At 36.5% G+C, this 10778-nt stretch overlaps 1 non-coding gene across 1 annotated transcript; it reads left to right on the forward strand.

The window, feature by feature from the left end:
* Positions 1-1042: 1042 nt before the first annotated feature.
* Positions 1043-1228, forward strand: LOC117063782. The gene has a single exon (XR_004429071.1). It is a non-coding gene; the product is annotated as a U2 spliceosomal RNA (small nuclear RNA).
* The last annotated feature ends 9550 nt before the right edge of the window (positions 1229-10778 follow it).

The following is a 10778-nucleotide window of genomic DNA, read 5'->3' on the forward strand; positions in this document are numbered from 1 at the left end:
AAATAGCATTCTTTTTTGTATACACAACACATTTTCTTTACGCATTCTTGATGGACATTTAGATTGATTTCATATTCTGGCTCTTGTGAATAGTGCTGCAATTAACATATGTACACATAGGAATGCAGACATACTGACTTCATTTCCTTTGGCTATATACCCAGCAGTGGGATTGCTGGATCATATGGTAGCTCATTTTTACATTTTTTATCAGCCTCCGTATTGTCTCCCATCATTGCTGTTCTCATTTACATTCCCACCAGCAGTGTGTAAGGTTTCCCTTTTCTTCCCATCCTCACCAACACCTGTCTTTTGGTATTTTGACTGTAGCCATTCTGACTGGAGTGAGGTGGTATCTCAGTGTTGTTTTGATTTGCATTTTCCTGATGACTGGTGATGCTGAGCATTTTTCATATATTTGTTGGCCATTTACATGTCATTTTTTGAGAAATGTCTATTCAGGTCTTTTGCCCATTTTCAAATCAGGTTATTTGGGGTTTTTATTGTTAAGTTGTCTGAGTTTCTTTAAAATTTTGGATATTAATCCCTTATCAGATATCCAGTTTGCAAATATATTCTCCCATCCTCTAAAATAGATGTTGTCACTCTGCTCTGCTGATTGTTTCCTTTGTGGTGCTAATTAGTTCAATGCAATCCCATTAGTTTCTACAGTTTGTTTCTGTTTTCCATGCTTTTAAGGTTTTGTTCAAAAAATCTTTGCCTGTGCCAATGTTACGGAGTTTTTCCTCTGTATTTTCTTCTAGTAGTTTCTCCATTTCAGGTCTTATATTTAAGTCTTTAATCCATTTTAAGTTAACTTTCATATATGGCATCCAAGATATTTAAGATGAGATCTTTGAATTTGTAATAATAAAGATTAATTAGTACATTGACAATTAATCCTTATAAATATGTAATTCAATTTATTTCATTTAAAGAAATACTGTAATTGAGTAGCATTGAGTGTTTAACTTGTACTACACTCAGTGCAGAGGACGAAAAGGAATGTATTTTGAATCTTGTGTAAGAAATTCCAGGTTAGATCGCTTCTCGGCCTTTTGGCTAAGATCAAGTGTAGAAATTCCAGGTTAGATGACTCTTTCTTTGTGTGCTACATATTGTCTAAAAATAAGATCTTTATTTGATTTTTTAAAATATTAGGAAAAACAGATAGTGTTTCTCAATGGGAATGATTTGGACAGGGATTTTAGCAAATCCCCCAACATTTGCTCTAAGCTTTCCTGACTATGATCTTGAATTTTCAATATTGGAAGGGACTCAGGTCTACACGTCCTTCTCTGTCACCTACTCAAACAACAATTTATTGATCATGGCTTTGTGCAAAGCTCCATTTTAATTATTGTACATATGTTCCAGCAATAGAAAAATCTTTAGATTTGTAAATGATCCTGGATTCGTAATATCCACACTTTTTATCTTATATAAAAAACAAAAACTTAAGTGTAGAGAATTGAAGTCACTGTAGCTAGAAGGTGTGAGAGCTAGGGTCTCATGATGTCTTCTGGCTTTTAGTCTGGTATTAGAACAATCTATGGGTTCTTTCCAGATTTTTCTTCCCTAGCGGATGATGTCTTTCTGTGCATTAATAGGAGATGATATATGGTGGTCTAGAATCTTGATGACTGTGCAACAAATGGTATCGTGCTCTCACTGTAGTTTTAGAGCTTAGTTGTTTAAAATTTGATGTTCCAAATGATCCAATGTTTTCAATCATAAATAATACAGTACTATTGAGTCATTAAATCCATTGGTTCCAATTTTTATACATATATAGTCACATCTATGTTTGTGTATATATGTTACATATACATGTATATGTTAAATATATTCACATGTGTATATACATGTAAGATGTATACACACATACATACGTAAATATATACACACATATATAACATACATCTATATACAGAACCTTCAATATCCAAGGAACTTTTCTAGACATAGGGAAGATGAAACAGATATAACTCATGCCCTCAAGGAGTTACAGTTCAGGGAAGAATATTTCTATAAAAAAACAAGCAAACAGACAAAGCAAATAAGCATCAGAACTTGATGGCATTGAGCAGAAGTGTTTTGTGCTCATACTGTGAGTGTGTGTGTGTGTGATTGAAGGAAGAAATGGGAAGTGAGAAACAGAAAAAATAAATTATATGTTTGTTCTGTAAAGGTCTCAGAAAGTTGAAGGAAATTATATTTGTTTGAGTGTACTTACATGAATTTTTCACCTGAATACTTTTCAACCACTGAAAAGGAATATGATGAGTATGAGGAGAGTTGTCTTTATTCCATTCCAATATTTCTCACTTTAATGTAGAGCATTTTTACGAACTGACTTTACTAGCTTTGTATTTTATGAGTTTTTATCTTTTCAGTTTTTCATGCGAAAATATTCTCTAATCTTTTCTAAATGTGTGAGGGTTTTGTGGGTAAGCACAGAAAGGTTTGGTAAAATACAGCTTCCTGATTATAATACGTTCTTTAGTACACATTACACTTTGCACACAGGGAAACTGATTGCTTAGGTGAGTTTTCTCACTTGACTTCTCCCCAAATTGTCCTGAAATCTGTGCTGCATTCTTCCTTGAACTATCACATCCCCATGACTCCAACCAGCCTTTTATGCAAATAAATTCCACTTCCACATCCTAAATCTGGAGCCTTTTTCTGAGCATGAGTGTTATCGTTCAGAGGCAAAGGACATTTCTGGCTTTTGCACAGCAATACATTAGTTTTCTTGAAAGTTAGCTGCCCTGTCTTTGTTACTGTTGAAGGAAATAATATACACAGTGGTCCATTTCCAAGAGAAGGTGCCTTGAGTCTGCTTAGGTCAGCAAACTACAGAAGAAACAGGATATACTAGACCCCTGCTTGGATAGCCGAATGCATGCTTGTTGGTCTCCCCTTTCCCCTACCTTCCCCCACCACTTAGGTGCTCTCACCCAAACCAAAAAAGTTTAGTCTAAAATGAAAGTTTACTAGCCTGCAAAATAGCTCAGTTTGTCTGTTCTTATCAGCCTGCCTAGGTACTTAGGTCATAAGTCAAATACTTGAAGAGCCCCTAAGCTAACTACAATTGCAATGCATTGTGGGCTGCAACAAAATGCAGCAAGATAACAACCCCCTGCCAAAAAACAAACAAACAAACAAACAAAAAACACCTACAGTCCCCACCCAACAATCAATAGGCGATGTTCTGGAAGACTGTGACCCCATAGTACTCAGCCTATGAGGAACTGGGGGAGGGACCTGTGAACTAGGGGATAGTTTGCTGGTTAAAACTGTGCTGGGTGTGCCTGCTCATCAAACACTCCACCTTGCAAGACCATTATTAAAAGTCTCACTTTTGCTCTTCTGGATCTCTGAGTCCATTCTCTGGGTTTCAATGGGTAAGTCTGTTTCTCACACTAGCAATGCTATGACATGTCTTTAGCCATACAGATCTAAGAACTTAAAATAATTTTAACGGATTAAAAAGCTTTAAAAGTAAAATCTTGCACTTTTTACTTCTTATATCCATTCAGTCACCAAATACTCTGATTCCTTCTTTGCTATCCTTCTTCCTAATATGTAAAATAAATCAGGAATTAATTCATAGTATTAACCTAAGAGGGGATTGGTAGGTTAAGAGAGCTATATGGGCGTACCACTGAAAAGAATTTTGATTGTGATCACTTGTACACAAGAAAGTTTTGCATGTTTTGTTATGGTTACAGTCTTTGGGACTAGGCTGGAAGTATAACAAGCTTTTCTGTGATCTGGAAAATATTTTTGAATTTCCAAATGTGTAAATGTGGTTTTGTGGATATTTTGCTATAAATTTGCTGTACTTGTACCAAATCTTTGGAAACCATTTGAACTTTATCTTAATGGGCAGGGGTCAGCTTTTTTCTTTGACTGGCACTGATTAACCACCACCATTTCAGGCAAAGGTGCTCACCTGAAAGAACTCTTCAGCTACCGGATATGAACATGAAGGACTGCTGGTACCCACACACAGTCAATGACTCACAGGAGCCTTGTTACTTTGGCAAGAATTCTATGTTCATTTAATAAGTTTGCGGAGACGGACGGAACTCTGCTTTATTACTCTCATCCCTCGGCCCGGAAAGCCAAATCCTTTATCAGTACAGCTGCTGCTTCATTCCACACATCTGAGAACACCGCTGCTGATTCCTTGGCAAAGAGTCAGGTTTGCAACAAAAGCATTATAAAGTCTCTGTTACACTGCCTCCTCTTCCTCTTTTCCTGTAAGCAACATTTCCACAAGGGCTGGAAGGATAAGGGAACAGGTGGTCTTACAAGAGCCACGATGGAGTTGAACCACAGAAGAGATAGTGACAGTAAAGGGTGCAACCTGATGCAATGACAGGCAGGAAAAAAGCTTCTGGTTTCTCCCTTCCTGCTACTTTCCATTCTCCTGCCAGGGCCTCCTTTTATTGGAATCTAGTGAGAAGTCAGCTAGAGAGGAAGCCTGGGAAACTTGGTTTGCAGAATATAGACCCTGGGGAAGGGCAGGGCGTGGCTTTTGAGTCCACAGGCCAAGAACAGCACAGGCGGAATACTTTCTGAACTTTGCAATTCCAAGAGTATCTTTATTTTGCACTAATACATGAATCTATATTGGTCTGGCCCAGAATTCTTGGTTCTAGTCCTGGTCTCCCTAAAGTCTGTAACATTGCTCTGCTACCGTCTAGCTACTGGGATTTTCCATAAATAACTGGATTTCATTTTTACTCTCTCATTTTATTTTTCCCATTGCAATATGTGTGCTGTCTTTTCTTTATTCTTGGAATTCAGAAATTTTACCAGATAGATTTCAAAATTATCCTGGGATGTTAGCATGCCTTCCAAATGACAGATTCAGGTGTTCTTTCACTGCTGGCTAGTTTTCTGTATTATTTGGGACTTTCTTCTCCTCCAATTTTCATTAGTCATGCCGTATCTCTTCACTATCTGTCTTCCAAGCTGCTCTCTTCCAATCATTTCCCTCACAATTTCCTTTACTATGTTTTGCGTTTGAATTTTTTCCACCTGTTTTCCAAAACAAGTAATAGAGTTTCTGAACTAAGATTATTTATGAGGTTATGGTTTCTTTATATATTCAAACACAGTGCTTAACTAACAGCAGATGCTTAATAAAGGTGTGTTGAATAAGAGTATATAAACTAGTCAATCATAACTATTTTCAGTTTACAGATTATTAAATATGTGGACAATAGTATAGATATTTACAGATATGGGTATGTATGTGAATGATTGTTTAAATACAAAAATAATGCTGCAAACATAAACATTTGCATTTCTAAGAGTTACTACAGAATATATAAACTAGGAATTTTCTGCATAAAGGAAATCATGGGATAATGTGCAAGACAAATGCAGGTTTTTCTATGCACTTCATCTCCAGTTTCCTTTTTAAAAATTCAAATCAGGAAACAATGGTATCCATACATTTCTTGAACATTGTGCTTATAGAAATATGTTTGTTGCATGCCTCAAGTAATATCAGAACACAACTTTTTGAGTTCTAGTCTATCTTAAATGACTTAAATGTTACTCACTTCATTTTCTCAAAGAGGAATAAGTATAACAATACTGTTCTCAGAAACAATTTTTAAAAATGATGTAAATGAGACTGAAATTTTAGAAGAGGAGCTATATAACACTTTTACTGTATTACTATTCAAATCACTTTTAGAAAGCACCTAGCAACAGAGAACCTACTTAAAATGAAAAAAGAAAATAGAAGCTATTACCTAAATATTGCATATGAATTATTTGAATTATAAATTAAAGTGTGTATAGAATACTTAATCTTGTATTTCTGAACTTGAATTTACAAATAAAAGATATCATGAGAAACCACTGTGCATGTGCCTCTTCCTTTTGAATTTATTCTATCCTGATGTTGATTGGTAGACTGTGATACAGCAGACTACTGAAAGACTAATCATGAATTGTATCTTAACTACTGAAGATTATTTAATGGAGTCATTGAGGTATTTAAATGAAGTGATTTATTTAGGATTTAGATGGAATAAATAATAAAGTGCATTCCAACCGATGAGTTTTGATCTGAGTAATCATCATACAAAATAAGATTTAGAACATTTCCATCATCCTCTGAAATTCACTTACAGAACCCCAAAATGCTCCACCCTATTAAGTATTGGGTACTGTAGTGCCCATCTGGATTTTGGTCTGACAAGCTTTCCTTTCTTTGGGAAATGATTCCTCGGTCCCCTCACACGGTCAGTGGAATTCTAATCTTAGCATGGAGATTAGACATTATTCATACTAACAAAAAAAGCTTCTCTCACATAAGAATCGGAGTCTTCTGTGAAGACCTAGAAAAAAGTTAATACTATGGGATATATTCACCTAATGGCAATGCCAGAAAGTGGTTGTTCTCACCCCTGGCTTCTCATTAGACCTGCCCGGAGCTATCAAGAAAGACCAATGCCCCTTCCTTCATTCTCAGGCTTATAGACCTCAGGCTCTTTGCTATTTCATTTCTGAGCAATTTTCTCAAGGGAAAAAAATACTCACACTCTGGCTTACTAGAAGGGGAAAGGGAAGAGAAAATTAGGAGGTCAGAGAGACCTTGAAGCTGCTGCTTTAGTTCAGCACGTCAAAGCACCATATTGTCGGGACTCAGTTTTTGAGCCCCAACAGCCAAAATAATCCTTTTTTTTTTTTGAGATGGAGTCTCGCTCTGTCGCCCAGGCTGGAGTGCAGTGGCCGGATCTCAGCTCACTGCAAGCTCCGCCTCCCGGGTTCACGCCATTCTCCTGCCTCAGCCTCCCGAGTAGATGGGACTACAGGCGCCCGCCACCTCCCCCGGCTAGATTTTTGTATTTTTTAATAGAGACGGGGTTTCACCGTGAATAATCCATTTTACACTAGACCTTTATCACACTTTTAAGTCTTTATAAAGGTTAAAGGTTAAGCATGTCATGAAATAAACTATGAAAAAGAAACAAACATCACAATGAGAGTAATGGGAAATTTACATATGCTTAAATTTCAAATGATTTGCATATTGTAAGGAAGTAAATCAGATTGAACCCATCACTTTTGTACTAATGCTGTTTGTGAGACTAAAACATACAGTCTGATATAAGCCAGTAGAAATAAGACTCACTGGCGACGTTTTCTCTAAAAATAAAACAATACATTTAAACTCTGATTTTATGATAAATTAATTTTGTACAATTGTAACTGATTTAAAAGAATTGACTTGGGTTTATGTTTTCCTGTGTCATAATTTAATTTCTATGAATTTTGTGGACAAAGAATATATTCATTTGTATCAGTGATCCCTGCAGTTTTCTATCTGCAGGAAAATAGTGATATATTACACTTCCTCTGTTAGGTGAAGATCTTTGGCACTAAGAAAACCAATCATGTCATGAGCTGGAATATTTTCATTTAAAAGGCACAGTTGGACATTAAAAATGTGATAATGTTTACATCTTTAAACACTTTTTTGTAGGCCTTGGGTGTATAATGGCGATAGAAGAGAATGAGATAGCACTGGGGTATACTGAAGTTACTCAGGAACAAACTATTTTGAGGCTCCTGAATCTAAATTGGTGACTATCTAATAGTAGTTACCACCGTGAAGGATCTCAGGGTTGCTTATTGAAAATATAAAAGGGCGTAAATGTCTATAAAACAGTAGACAATGGAAACCAAGAATGCAAAAAAAAAAAATGTTCTTCAATTTTTCTCTCAAAATATCCAAATCTCTATGACCAGTGAAAATTCTGGATCAGAGGATTTCAAATTCTTCATAATTAAGAATTTGTGGTCCTAAAAATGTGGTCCTATCATAAGGGTGATAGAATAAGGTCACTCTGCAGAGAAGCTTCCAGCAAGGCATGGCTTTTGTGCACTTCTGTTATGTACAGAACATTGCCACCAATTGACCATTTGTGGATGAAAAGCTTTGCTAAAAGGAGAGGCAAGACTCGCAGCCAAGTAACAGAGCCAGAACCTAAGAGCTGTTAAGAGTTGCCCATTGCTAGAGGTGGCTAGATTCCACAGAGTGGAGTCAGGGACATGTTTTACAAAGACTCACCAAGGGAAGCCAAGCTCGGAGCAAGGTTCGGTTAAGAAATGAAGAGATGGAGCAGGAAGCCACTGGGCTTAAGTCAACAGTGAGAGTCACCTTCACAAGGTCTCACTTTTTATGCACAGCCTGACTTTTTCTTCATTGGAAAAGGACTGCATCTTAGTTTGAGCATCTGATTTTTGCATAAGAGACAGAAAATTCGTTTCAACATCAGTCACACTGTAATTTGATTTGGACTGATAACACCTATAGGTTTTTACATTGAAGAAAACTATGTTTAATCACGAAAGTGAATACTAGCTATGAGAAGAAGTTGCAGCATGAATCCGATTATAACCAACCTTTCCCACCCCATGAAAACATTGTCTTCGGCTGGGCGCAGTGGCTCACACCTATAATCCCAGCACTTTGGGAGGCCAAAGTGGAAGGATTTCCTGAGGTCAGGAGTTCGAGACCATCCTGGCTCACATGGTAAAACCCCGTCGCTACTAAAAATACAAAAAAATAAAAAACACACACCTGTAGTCCCAACTACTGGGAAGGCTGAGACAGGAGAATCACTTTAACCCGGGAGGCAGAGGTTGCAGTGAGCTGAAATCGTGCAACCGCACTCCAGCCTGGGCAACAGAAGGAGACTGTGTCAAAAAAAAAAAAAAAAAAAATCATTGTCTTCACTCAATTTTCTAAGCATATAATCAAAACACTGTGTTGACACACTGCGTTGGCACACTGCATTTGCTTTTAAATACAAATTAGTTTTCGGCCATATTTACTACCATGCTGTTCCCAAAGTGTATCTCCAATTTTGGACATAAATCCAGAGGGAATCTAATAGGATTGCTCAAATATTATATGGGAAAGTGATCTGAAACTTCTAAAGCAGGGCATCAATGTAAATAATTGTTTCTATAATTACGGTAAAGAAAACTCTTTTTCCAGTTTTCATTGTAATGTGCAATTTTAAAGCAGTATCATCCTCCTGTTAAACCTTCTTTTCTATACCTTTTAATTTTTTTTATTCAAGAAACTCTCAATGCCAGCGTCCTCTCAGAGTACTTCCTTGCTTCTCTAGGCCACACTGAGTTCTTCCTCTCTGAATTCTTTTTCATGTGTGGTCCAAACGACAGAATCCTGCACACAATTTCTTTGGTATTGTTTTATATACATCCTTAATCTAAATTTTTTGAGGACTGAGGGCAGATTGTAACAATTAGAAAATCTCTCAGAGGATGGCCATGGCAGATTCACTGTGAACATGGTACTTGGCATTTTTATATATGAATAGGTGACTTCTGGAAGAAATGTGGCTGCAGAGGTTAGATACTGCCTTTTCTGCTGAAAACAACACAAAAGCAAAAAGGAAAATGAGAAAAACAGACCTCTACTCCTGTCAAAACCACAGATCTCAAAACATTTTTAAGAGCTGCTAAAAGCAGCTAAGATTGGGCAGAAGCCGCAGAGAAGGGATTGAAAGCAGAATAGAGAAAAGCTCAGAAAGCCTAAGCAAAAGCACATTTCCTGAAGATGAAGGACTCACCTGAAGTTCCTTATGCCAACGGAAATCAAACCTAAAATGAGCAGAGCTAGGAGAAAATGTTCTCCTAAGCCTTGTTTAGTTCCGTGGTACTGCAGAGATGGGCGGTACTAACTCACCGAGATAAACCATAGTGGCTGGAGGCATCTATTTTGGCAGAGCTATTTCAGCACCATTACACCTGTTCTCTCACCTGATGCTTTTTCCCCAGTAATCCTTAGGCGGGCCCAAGGAGAAGGTGGGGCTGATATGTCTGTTAGGAAGTTGTTACTAATTGAACAATGAACAGTGACTCTCATCCACAAATCAGATACCTCACTCAACTTCCTTGACAAGAGGCCTGGAAGGATTAGGGGAAAGATTTTTGTCTTGAAAACCAAACCAGTGGGAAATTCTCAACCCCTATAGTAATTATCATTAGTCTTATTTTACTATGCTACTTTATTGCTATTAAAATTATCTACATAAATATTTTTCTTAAATCATGAGGAAAAGGAAATTATTGTATTTTGAAAACCTAATAGAGTTAAAATACTTTCATATGTCTCATTTAATTTTCATTCAAATTCATCTATATTATGATAAAAAAAGTATACGCAAGTTTTACTTATAAAAATTCTAATCAATGCTAATGCAAGAATTGAATCTGTGGCTTCTGCTACTGAAATGCTTTATTAACCATACTTTTTTGATTCCTTCTAAACTGTGAATGAGTGGAGGTAAGGAAAGCCTTAATAACATAATATTTAATGAAAACCAAGATTACATTATTTAAAAATTATGTATATATAACACATAACACTATTATGTTATATACCACCAAGAAAGAAAATGCACTGCCAGTTAAGCTGTGATGTGGAGAGTTTGCATGTCCCACTGCCAGTTAAGCTGTGATGTGGAGAGTTTGCATGTCCACGATAGAAATCACCTGATCATCAGTGATATTAAATGCTACGATGCATCTATCACAGACACTAAAATGTAAAAACAGGATTAGAATTGATGAAAATTCTGTATGTTTAAGCTAAGAGAAAATTAAAACTTGAAAAATAAATTCCACAATTTTATAAATGGGACAAATGATTGGATTTGAGTTAAATCTGATTTGTAAGAATGATGTGATTCAGTCTAACCTTTTAATAA

This window comes from Trachypithecus francoisi, unplaced genomic scaffold, assembly GCF_009764315.1.
Source record: "Trachypithecus francoisi isolate TF-2019V2 unplaced genomic scaffold, Tfra_2.0 Lachesis_group18, whole genome shotgun sequence".
Lineage (NCBI taxonomy): Eukaryota > Metazoa > Chordata > Mammalia > Primates > Cercopithecidae > Trachypithecus > Trachypithecus francoisi.